This window comes from Podarcis bocagei (genome assembly GCF_964188305.1).
Source record: "Podarcis bocagei genome assembly, chromosome: 4".
Classification (NCBI taxonomy): Eukaryota; Metazoa; Chordata; class Lepidosauria; order Squamata; family Lacertidae; genus Podarcis; species Podarcis bocagei.
This window is the reverse complement of record NC_138128.1, coordinates 66,870,504-66,880,575: the sequence shown is the minus strand read 5'-3', so window position 1 is coordinate 66,880,575 and position 10,072 is coordinate 66,870,504. Positions and strand designations below refer to the sequence as shown.

General features: G+C 43.8%; 1 long non-coding RNA gene across 2 annotated transcripts; it reads left to right on the top strand.

The window, feature by feature from the left end:
- The first annotated feature begins 2,859 nt into the window (after positions 1–2,859).
- Positions 2,860–9,484, top strand: LOC308584801. 2 transcript variants are annotated; one of them, XR_014007016.1, is made up of 4 exons: positions 2,861–3,117; positions 3,193–5,923; positions 6,830–6,892; positions 8,426–9,484. It is a non-coding gene; the product is annotated as an uncharacterized lncRNA (long non-coding RNA). The 2 variants fall into 2 exon arrangements; XR_014007015.1 differs by having other exon boundaries at positions 2,860–5,923.
- The last annotated feature ends 588 nt before the right edge of the window (positions 9,485–10,072 follow it).

Genomic DNA, 10,072 nt, shown 5'->3' with positions numbered 1-10,072 from the left:
AGGACTTATAGAACTTACGTTCCTAGATTCTGAACGCAGTTCTCTTCCATCCCAAAATACAGACCTAGTTGAAATGCTATCAAGCTTCCGGAGACAATTAAATTATCCAAGTCTTTGTATTAGAAAGTCAATTAACATCAAACCATAGGTTGTTATGAAAAGATAATAGCATGGGTCTGATCCCTTATATAACCATGGTTGCAATCCTATCCACTGGGGACAGGGAACCTGGTGGACTACAACTCCTATCATCCCTGAACGTTGGCCATGCTGCCCTCCAAAAACTTGCTGCCACTCTGTTCACAGCAGCTTCTGCTGCCTGAAGCAGCCGTCCCACTCTGCCTAATGGTGGGACTGGCCTCATATTCACCAGGGTGAAAATTCAGTGTCCATGTGTGTCGTACTTTTGGTATTGATCCCTCCCAAATTTTTCTCAGAGGGAAAACTATACAAGTAACAGCGGAAGCCAGGGTTATTTAATATTTCTAAATACCTTAGGTTTTAAGCATGAAACGTTTACAAAAAACAATCAGTGCCTGTGGCCTGTTATTGACCTAAGGAGCAGTATATCTTACCCTAGTGTGGATGCTGCCTAGATCTCCATGGACTGGGTGCACTTTTTGAGCCAGACAGTTAGCAGCCACACCCTGCAATACTTTTTCTCTTGCTGACTTCAATTATTAGCATGACATGGACACAGGCTTCCAGGCTGCAAGTTGCAACAAAACAGCCAGGAACAACTTTTGGTGGCTCCGAAAAAGGGCACTGAGTACAGAACAAAAGCATTACCTCAAACTGTTGGCAAACTCTTCCTCCAGCCAGAACCGGACTTGACTAAAATGCATATTCAAGCCAGTTAGAAAGTAGATAAGATGGTTTATTTCAAAGGTGTCAGCAACTATACATCAAGGCTCGCCTCTCTCTCTTTTTTTAATGCCACCAACCTCCCTCCTTTTTTCACGTTCATCTGTGAGAGGAATCGCAAAATAGCTACTGGGGAACATGGTGTAACACAAATGTGGCTGGTGCAGGGGCACCGTATGGCACAAAATGGCTGACAGGACCACCACAAGATATGGACATCGCTCCTTCACCACCACCATCAGTGCCGGAAAGGCACCTACATCAGCTGCTGCTGCACTCACTCACAGTGAGATGCTCTTTGCACAAGAGAAGGTGGGTGTCCAATCCTGGCATCCCATGAAATGTTGGCATGCTTAAGATGGTGTGTCCCATATAGGAGAATAGGAGCCAGGGCAAACAGGAACTGAGCAGGAAGAGCAAAGAGCGGCTGCATATACACATTATGCCCTTAAAACACATTCAAAGTGCATTTCCCCCTTCAAATAATTCTGGGCACTATAGTTTGTAAAGGGTTGCTGGCAACTGAAACTCTGCAAGGGTTAAACCTGAGTGCCCAGAATTCTTTGTGGGAAGGCAGCCCCTGAGCTACACCCTTGAATGTTTAGGGACACAGAGGGGGAACTTGAGAGGGGGAACCTGAAAATAAAGCAACACTGTACCTAGCAGTAGTAGCTAGTGGCTCTTGGGTCTTCTGGAGTAGAAGCCGGGGGGCCACCACACCTGAGGTACTGTGTCCAGTTCTAGGCACCACAATTTAAGAAGGATATTCACAAGCTGGAATGTGTACAGAGGAGGGTAATGAGGAGACTGAGAGGAGATATGATAGCCATTCAATTATTATATAGAATTCAAATATCTAAAGGTTTGTCACATGGAAGATGGAGCGGGCTTGTTTTCTCATGCTCTGGAGGGTAGGACCTAAACCATTGGCTTCAAGTTACAACAGAGGAGATGCCAGCTAAAAATCAGTAAGACCCGTCAGATGGTTAAGAGCTGTTCGACAGTGGAACAGCCTCCCTCATGAGGTGGTGGACTCTCCTTCCTTGGAGGTTTTTAAGCTATGTTTGGATGGCCGTCTGTCATGGATGCTTTAGCTGAGATTCCTTCATTGCAGGGGCTTGGGCTAGATTATCCTTGGTATCCCCCTTTTGATGGGGGGGAAGGAACCTCAGTTTGCTATGTATTTTCATTGATTTTTATTGATTTAGCGGGGGCAGCTGCCCCTCCCGGGCCCCCCTAGCTACTCCCATGTTTCTCACTCTACGATTCTATGATTCTAATATCCTATTATGTAATGTTTTTGCTTTCTGTGACATTGCTGCTTTATCTTCTTCAGCCCAGCCCATCTGAAAATTGCACGCTTCGTATTGGATCACTTTGCCCTGCGGCTGATATATGGTAACCTTTAATGTCTTGAGCATCAAGGGGAACTTTATTCCAACATTGTTCTCTTGCTTGGAGCAGTTTCTGCAAATTCATATGTAACAAGGAAGTTCTAGAAGCTTTTGATCTTCACGTCCTATTTTCCTGTCAGGACTTCGCCCACCTTTTGAGCAGACAACCGTCTCTACTAGATATACCTGTATGGGTGGGTTTGCCATTTTCTTGCTCCAAGATGCCTTTCCACCTACAGAATGAGATTCCCCCCACCCCAACCATGGAAAAGTAACTTGGGGTGGGGGCAGAATTCTGAGCAGCAAAATGGCTGGAGGGGAAAGGGTTAAGCAACTCTTCCCCATTAACATTCTCTCATTCAAGCTTGCTGACTCCTTTCATTAAAAAAAACAATCTGTCAGGAGATTATTGCATGCATGCTGTATAACAGTGGTTCTCAAAGGTTGTGGCTTGCCACACTGGTGTGGCAGGAGCGGATTGCAAGTGTGCTGGGAAGATTCAAGAACAATCAAAGAAACTTTTAAACATTTCAGTTTAGTATAGCAGACCTTCCAAGTGTCCCTATTTTCCAGGATGTCCCTGATTTAGAGATGCCCTCCCGGTTTCTGATTTGATCCCAGAATGAGAGCAAGAAGATCAAGTGATGCTGAGGACAATCCTAGCTGCCGCTTGAATGGACTGCTGGAGAAGACTTGTTTAATTCGAAACCAGTAGCCAGTGCAAACAACCTCCCCCCGCCCCCATTGGCTATGCATTCCCATATAATATCTACACTGGCCCACAAATGCTATGATATCAAAATGTTTGAACAAAACTTGTTCCAAGTAAACGGACATTTCCTTCCTTCAGTTTTCTTAGGTAACCTTTAATGGTCAGTTTTTAATATTCATTTCTTTTTGTAGCTCATTATAATCAGTGCTTTTTTTCTTTTAGAAAAAAATGTGCCAGCGCTCATCATGAAGTTGTTATAGTAAATTCCACACCTTTAACAATTTGAGGAGGAAAGGTGCTGGTACTGCGTGCCCTTCAGTACCCCCAGGAAAAAAATGGTACCGATTATAATTTTTAAAATTTTCTGATTACCCCTTTATTTCAAAATATCTAAAGGTGCATTGAACTCCATGGAATGGGCCAGATTTTCACAACATCCCTTATATTTTAATATTGACCTTTTACAAGGCTTTGGATTTTTGAATGTTGCTTTTGTACGTTACTTTCTAATACATTTGCTTCACATTGTGAGAGCTCTTCTAATCGGTACTATTATAGACCCATATTAAAGACAGAGGAAAACTATGGGGCAGATGTATTCATTTATTGGCTGGAATCATGCTTGGGGAGGGAGGGTAACCTTTGGGGGTAGAATATCCCGTTGCTTTCTTTGTACATCCAAATGCAGGATGCCAATGAGTCATTAATACTATTATTTCAGATGCATACGTTCTGAGATCTTGCCCTTGGTGCAGCGATTATCACAATGTGGTTTCCTACTGGAATATATTATTTCTAGACGCAAAATGGAACCTGTTGCGACTCTATAAACAAATGGTCCTGAAGGATGATTAGTGTTGACACAGAGCTAAAAACGTGTGTTCTTTGGCTTTTGAAAACAACCGTCCTTTCTTACTATCTGTTATGTAGGGGTGTCTGTTAAGTAGAATCAAAATCCTGTCCATGTCAATTGTAGGTCACTGCTTTTCAATCAGCCAGTTTTGTTTTGACTCTCAGCAGGGTAGGAGAGTAAAAATATAAGAATATGAGAAGTGCCCTGCTGGCTAGGGCCAAAGTGCCATCTGGTCCAGCGTCCTGTTCTCACAATGGCCAACCAGATGTTTCTGGCAAGCAGAACCTAAATGCAACAGAACTTTCCCCACTTGTGATTTCCATCAACTGGCATTGAGGGTGTTAAGTTGTGGGTGAACATATCAGACGACACAGCGATTCTTCAACAGCTCTTGTTTATTCAGAGGCCAGAACAGAACTGAGCTGAAGGGCTCAGTCAGCCTGCTTATATAGAGCTCCACTACAATGTTACTGTAGCAACTTTCTAAAACTATCCAATAACTGAACGTCACTTTCGATCCTTCATTTGCATAACTATCTACAGTATCCCACTGCAGGCCCAGGGTGAGAACTTCAGTACATAACAGAGGGGAATACTGCCTCTGAACGTAGGGAATTGCTTTTGTAAATGGAATGATCTAAGTCACATATTCATCCACTCCGGGCCTCAGTATTGGAGGGTATGTTTTCCATAGGTTCAGACCCTGGTGTGGAACTTAAGAAACAACCATCACTTTCTGAAACAGGAAACAGGGATCAGAATTCCAAGCAGATGAGTCAGGGATTGACAGGATGATTCCAACTCATGATAGATTTCTTATCTGTGCTCTGGACAGGATGGGTGTCCTGACTAGGGGAGAGGATAATACGCAGGGGAAGGATAATACTCATGTGCTTCTTGATAGCAGATAAGATACGCTTAAGGGGAGTATAGATCAGGCATAGGCAAACTCGGCCCTCCAGATGTTTTGGGACTACAACTCCCATGATCCCTAGCTAACAGGACCAGTGGTCAGGGATGATGGGAATTGTAGTCCCAAATAGCCAAGTTTGCCTATGTCTGGTATAGACGTTGAAAAGCAGTTTAAAGCCCTCTTAAACACTAGCTCAGCTGTGTGGAGTCTGCAAGGGGTAGCTTTTTTGTATTCCTGGAGTCTTCTTGTACATTACAGAACCCTAATTATGCAAGGGGCCACAGGAAATTGCACCCAAACATAACTATGCATGAACATTAGTGAGTGCATGAAGGGATTAAGATCATAGAACTGTGTTCCTGGACTCAGGTAGGCCATGCCGTCTCTTCTCTGATGAGGGAGGAAGTGAAATTTTCTTATTCCTCCTGTCTCCCTTCTCGCCATGTAACTAACCAAGGAAGATGTGTCTAAGCTTTGCTCCAAGCTTAGAGCATGTGTTTGAAGCTATTTCTCTGTGTTTTCTACACAAGAGTATTCTGCCTGTGTTCTCCTTTCTGCTGCTTGGGTAAATGCATGAATCTAACATTTGGAACATTTGGTAAGTAACACATTTTAAGCTCACTTAAAAGTAAGTGGTCTGTCCAGTGCAAGTGGGGTAGAAAGAGGGGAGCGCTTTGCAAGTGGACTAAATGGAATATGCAAAAGGTTTAACAGCCTACATGCCAATGCTTCACTGTACTGCTTGAGTGTGTGGCTCTCCCCTGCTGGAGAGAGAATTCAGCCCCACGTTTTGAATCAAAGCACTCAGCTGATTCTTTTATTATTTACCGTGCACACATGTGTCACAGGAATTCATATTTTTCCTCCCACAGAAACTTCTATAGAAACAAAGTCTCCCTGCTGTGAAATAGCAATGGAGAGGGAAATGTCTTGTTCCCATCCTTACTGCCCCTCTCCCGGCCAGGTGTTTAATGCCTGAAAAGGGTTTAAGAAAGCTTTGACTATGAAAAGATGGCATGATCAGAGGCATCTCTTCACTCTCTCTATAGCACTCGATGGTTTTCAAACTACATTCTGGAGGACCCTGGTGTTCTTCAATGAGAAAACCAGCAAAGATGAGCTGGCTTCCATGAAAGACCATTTGTTCGGCACTGTTGATCTTCCCCCATACAGTTGTGCAACATTTGGTGAGTTTTGCATATATTCTAAGTTCATGTCCTGGCTTGTGCAAACTTTTAAAGTTCACCCTAGAACATGTCCCAGAATGCTCTTCAGGAGACAAGGGCACTGCGCATATGCACAGGGATTCCAAAGCAGCCAAGTCAGTGGGGAAAGGGTTCTTGGAAGGCAAAAAGCTTGAAAACCACTTCAAAGCATTTGATTTGCCAGGCCTTTTGAACTGCCACCCTTTATTCTCACCCTCCTGCCACTTCCAATTCATTATTTCTATACCTCAGAATCTCACTAATTATTGAGGTGTTAAACATAATTATATTAGGTCATTGTTGCTATTGCTAGTAATTAGAATGGTGCATTGTGTAGGCCAAATCAATCACAGGGATGAGGTTGAGAACAGGCTCACCTTTTGTATGCCTTGAAACTAGGTGTTCCATGAAAAGGATGTCTAAATTGCTGAGAAACTGCCTGTCTAAGCTTTGTCCTGAACTGACATTTAGTCATTTTATGTGTGGGCTGCTGAAGTCACATTATTACGGCTTTTAAAACTCAGCTGCTTCCTTGTCCTTTCTCCCGATTATAAATCTGGCAATGAAAACATCACAGGTCTTATGGCTAAGTATCTTCCTTTGGGGGTTTTCTTCCCTCCTTAGGAAGAAAAAAACCACCTTTTTATAACTTAAGAATTCCCCCTTTCTCTTTGAATACTTGAACTCTCCTCAATATATTTCTAATAAGTGGGAATTAAAGGAGGTGCAGTTTACTGCAAATTGAGTAAATCGGGGGGGGGGGGGGATGTTAAATATCAGCCAGACCTGGCTGAACCAAGAAGGGGGTGGGTTTCTCAAGCTGAGGAATAGCTACTGTGATTACAGCATCCTAAATCTTTCTTTCTTTCCTTTCTTTGACATTTCTAGTTTCCTGTCATGAAAGCTTGTTCTCTCACAACTCCCACTTCATCAAATAGACTGAGCATCTCAGTAAGTTAGGGAAGTATGTATGTGTGGGCAGGTGGATGGGGAATCTTTCACTACCAGAAGGCTGGAGGCTAGCCTTATGTAAGTGAATACGATTGGCTAGCACCTTGTCATCATGTGACCAGAGTCCACGAATGAAAAATACTGGAACAGCATGTGCTGTGTTTTGTGTTTTCTTTAGCACCTGCTCAGCCAATCTGTCCTCAGTGAGATATATTTGTGATCTGGCAACATGCCTGTGAACTTTGGGATCTGACAACGAGCTTTAAATTTGTATTTCAGTTTGTATTTACTCGTGTTGGAGCACATGGGTTTGCAAACAGATTGCTGTGTCCTCCAGTAATCTTTCCATAGGCGCCGACTCCATGGGGCTTGAGGAGGCCCGAGCCCCCTCAAAAATTCGTTTGGGGGGGCTCCGCCCCCCCAATAATCTCCGGCGCCCCTCCAGCAGAGCGCCATCGCCGCCCCTCCCCCAGCCCAAAATGCACAGGGTCGGGCTGCATGCCTCCTGCCCTCCCTCCCGAGCAAAAGCTCCACCCAATTTCCTTCGGAGCTGATTAATAGGCGCAGCACGCTCTCCCCTATTCGCTCACGAGGAGCTTATTTATTATTCATGAGCTTTCCCGGGGCCCCCCAATATTTTTTATAAGTCCGCGTCCCTGAATCTTTCTATGCCTCCTCTCCCATTACATAAGAAGCAAGAACTGGCTAAGGAGCATCAGATATGTGATGGAAATGCTAAAGGAGATTTAGAGAGAATCTCCCAGGCCTTGAATTATTTACATCGGTCTATACACTGTGGAAGTTTAGAAGATGTACCTTGAGCAATATTTTCAGGAGAGTCTTCAAAACTGAGTCCAATGGGAGTGTTAAAGAGATGAAGTGATAGGGCTTATTGACCAAGTCATTGGGTCCATTGGGCGTTCACTCAAGAGACCTTTGAGTTGGCATCTGTCTGTCTCGGGAGACAAAGGAGGAGTGCGCCTTTGGGGGTGAGGTCAAGCTGTTGGATGGTTGCAGCGCCGGCTGTGGCTGTGGAGACCGATGTGGAAGAGACATGTTTTGTTGCAGATGGGGCAAATGAAGGTGTCCAGTTGTGCTATCCAGTTGGTACAATTCAGGGTCTAGTTATGACCTATAAAGCCCTACATGGCTTAGGTCCAAGCTATCTGAAGATCCGTTTCCCCTCATATGACCCTGCCCAGGTTTTGAGATATTCAGGGGAGGCACTTGGTCCTGCCACCCTCACAGTCCCTTTTGGTGGGGATGCAGGAGAGGGCCTTCTCAGTGGCTTCTCCCAGACTCTGGAACTCCCTCCCTGGAGAAGCTAGATTGGCTCCCTCTTTATTGTCCTTCTGCTGGCAGCTAAACCTTCTTGTTCCAGCAGGCTCCGGGGAAATGACTGCTTTTAATGAAAGGGCTGGTGCCATGCCATGCTGTTTTTATTGTAATTATTTGCATTCTTTAAATGGATTTTATATAGGTATATAGTTTTTAATTCTATTAATTTTTAAATTTTGTTTTTTCTGTTTTCAGCAATTCTTGTTTTTATCTGTCAGCTGCCTTGAAAAAGTCAGGGAAGAAGAAGGCGGAGGAGGAGTGTTTAGGATTGCAGCTGAAGATATGACAGCTGAAGTAGTAGAAAAAGCATGATGACCAAACCTAGGTCTAGTTTTGTGATATTTATAGCCACAGAAAAATCTACAATGTATGTTTCTGTCAAAGGAAAGTGTGCCCTAATTCCACCCCCCACTAATTCCAAGCTATGCATTGTAGCTATCCTTCTTTGTGCTTTTCTGCCCCCTGGTGGCAAAAGTATTTTCAAGTCTTCAAATCCTTGAAGAATGGTAAGGAATTTTAGGCTTGATAATTTGCCACTAACTGCCATGTTGCTTCATGCTATATAAGAATCAGTGGCATAACACTGCATATTGAGCATGAATAAGAACACAAAATAAAAACACAAGTAAATAATTAAAACAAAAACAACAAAACACTACCCCTCCGTCCCTTATGCTTTGAGGGACTGCCACATGCCACACAGAGTGGTGTGTATCCTGGCAGTCCATGGGCTCAAAACAGCAGCCCAGCCTGCAACAGTCAGTGTGGCATAATAAAAAATGGTTGCAATGCTAAGGTGGCATAGCACAAATGGGTGCCACCTGTAAGAGCAGAAAAAGAGGCAGGGCCACAAAATTGTACAGGCACCCCATCAATGAGTATTAGTCACTGCCTCACGTGTTCACAAAGAGAAACTCTTTGCACCTCTCCTCTGTTTAAGAACGGAACAGAGGGAGAGTGTCTGGCATCCAAACACAGGCAGCTTTAAAGGGGCACGTTCCATCAAGAAGGCACGCCAGTGCAAACAGCATTGTGGATTTTTGAGGGGATATTTACTGAACCCTGTGGTGGGTGCCATAGGGTTATTTCTTAATGAAGTTGCTCAGTCATGAGAAATTATTGAAAGAATGCTTGTGGCTAGAGATGAAATGGAATTTTCCTACTAATTTCAATGGAGTTGGGAATAAGTAGTTTAAAAGGACCTAACTGTGCCAAAAACTGGGCTGAATGGATACAGGGAGTGTGTGTGTGTGTGTGTGTGTGTGTGTGTGTGTGTGTGTGTAGAAATGTAATCTATAGTGGCAATGTTTTGTCTGCCAACCCAATTCTGAAAACTGGAATGGCAGTGCCAGTAGAAAAATAAATGGTCATAATGATCATTTGGTATTGTGAGCTTAGGCATCTGATTGCTGTGTAAATGAATTCATCAATATGCTTTTATCTAAACTGCTGCTTGATGGTGATCAGGGATTTGATAAAAGAGAGTTACCGTAATGGCTGTGGACGATTGCCTGAATGGGCAATTCAGTTGGAGAAGTGGGGTCTCAGACCTCTGAGCATGATCCAGGGGTGGATTTACTGGCATCTTCAGTAAACAAAAATATGAATATGCTATCAATATAATTCTGTTTCCCTCAAAATATTGAAGACTAGGGTGGTATACAGGGGTGACTGTCTCCCTTGTAGGAATCCATTAGAGCAGGGGTGGCCAACTCCCAAGTGACTGCGATCTACTCACAGAGTTAAAAACTGGCAGTGATCTACCCCCTTTTGTGGGGTTCAGGTCAAAGTTGTTGAGATTTTTTTAAGGGTGGAGGAGGGCCCGTTTTTTAGGAGTGCAGA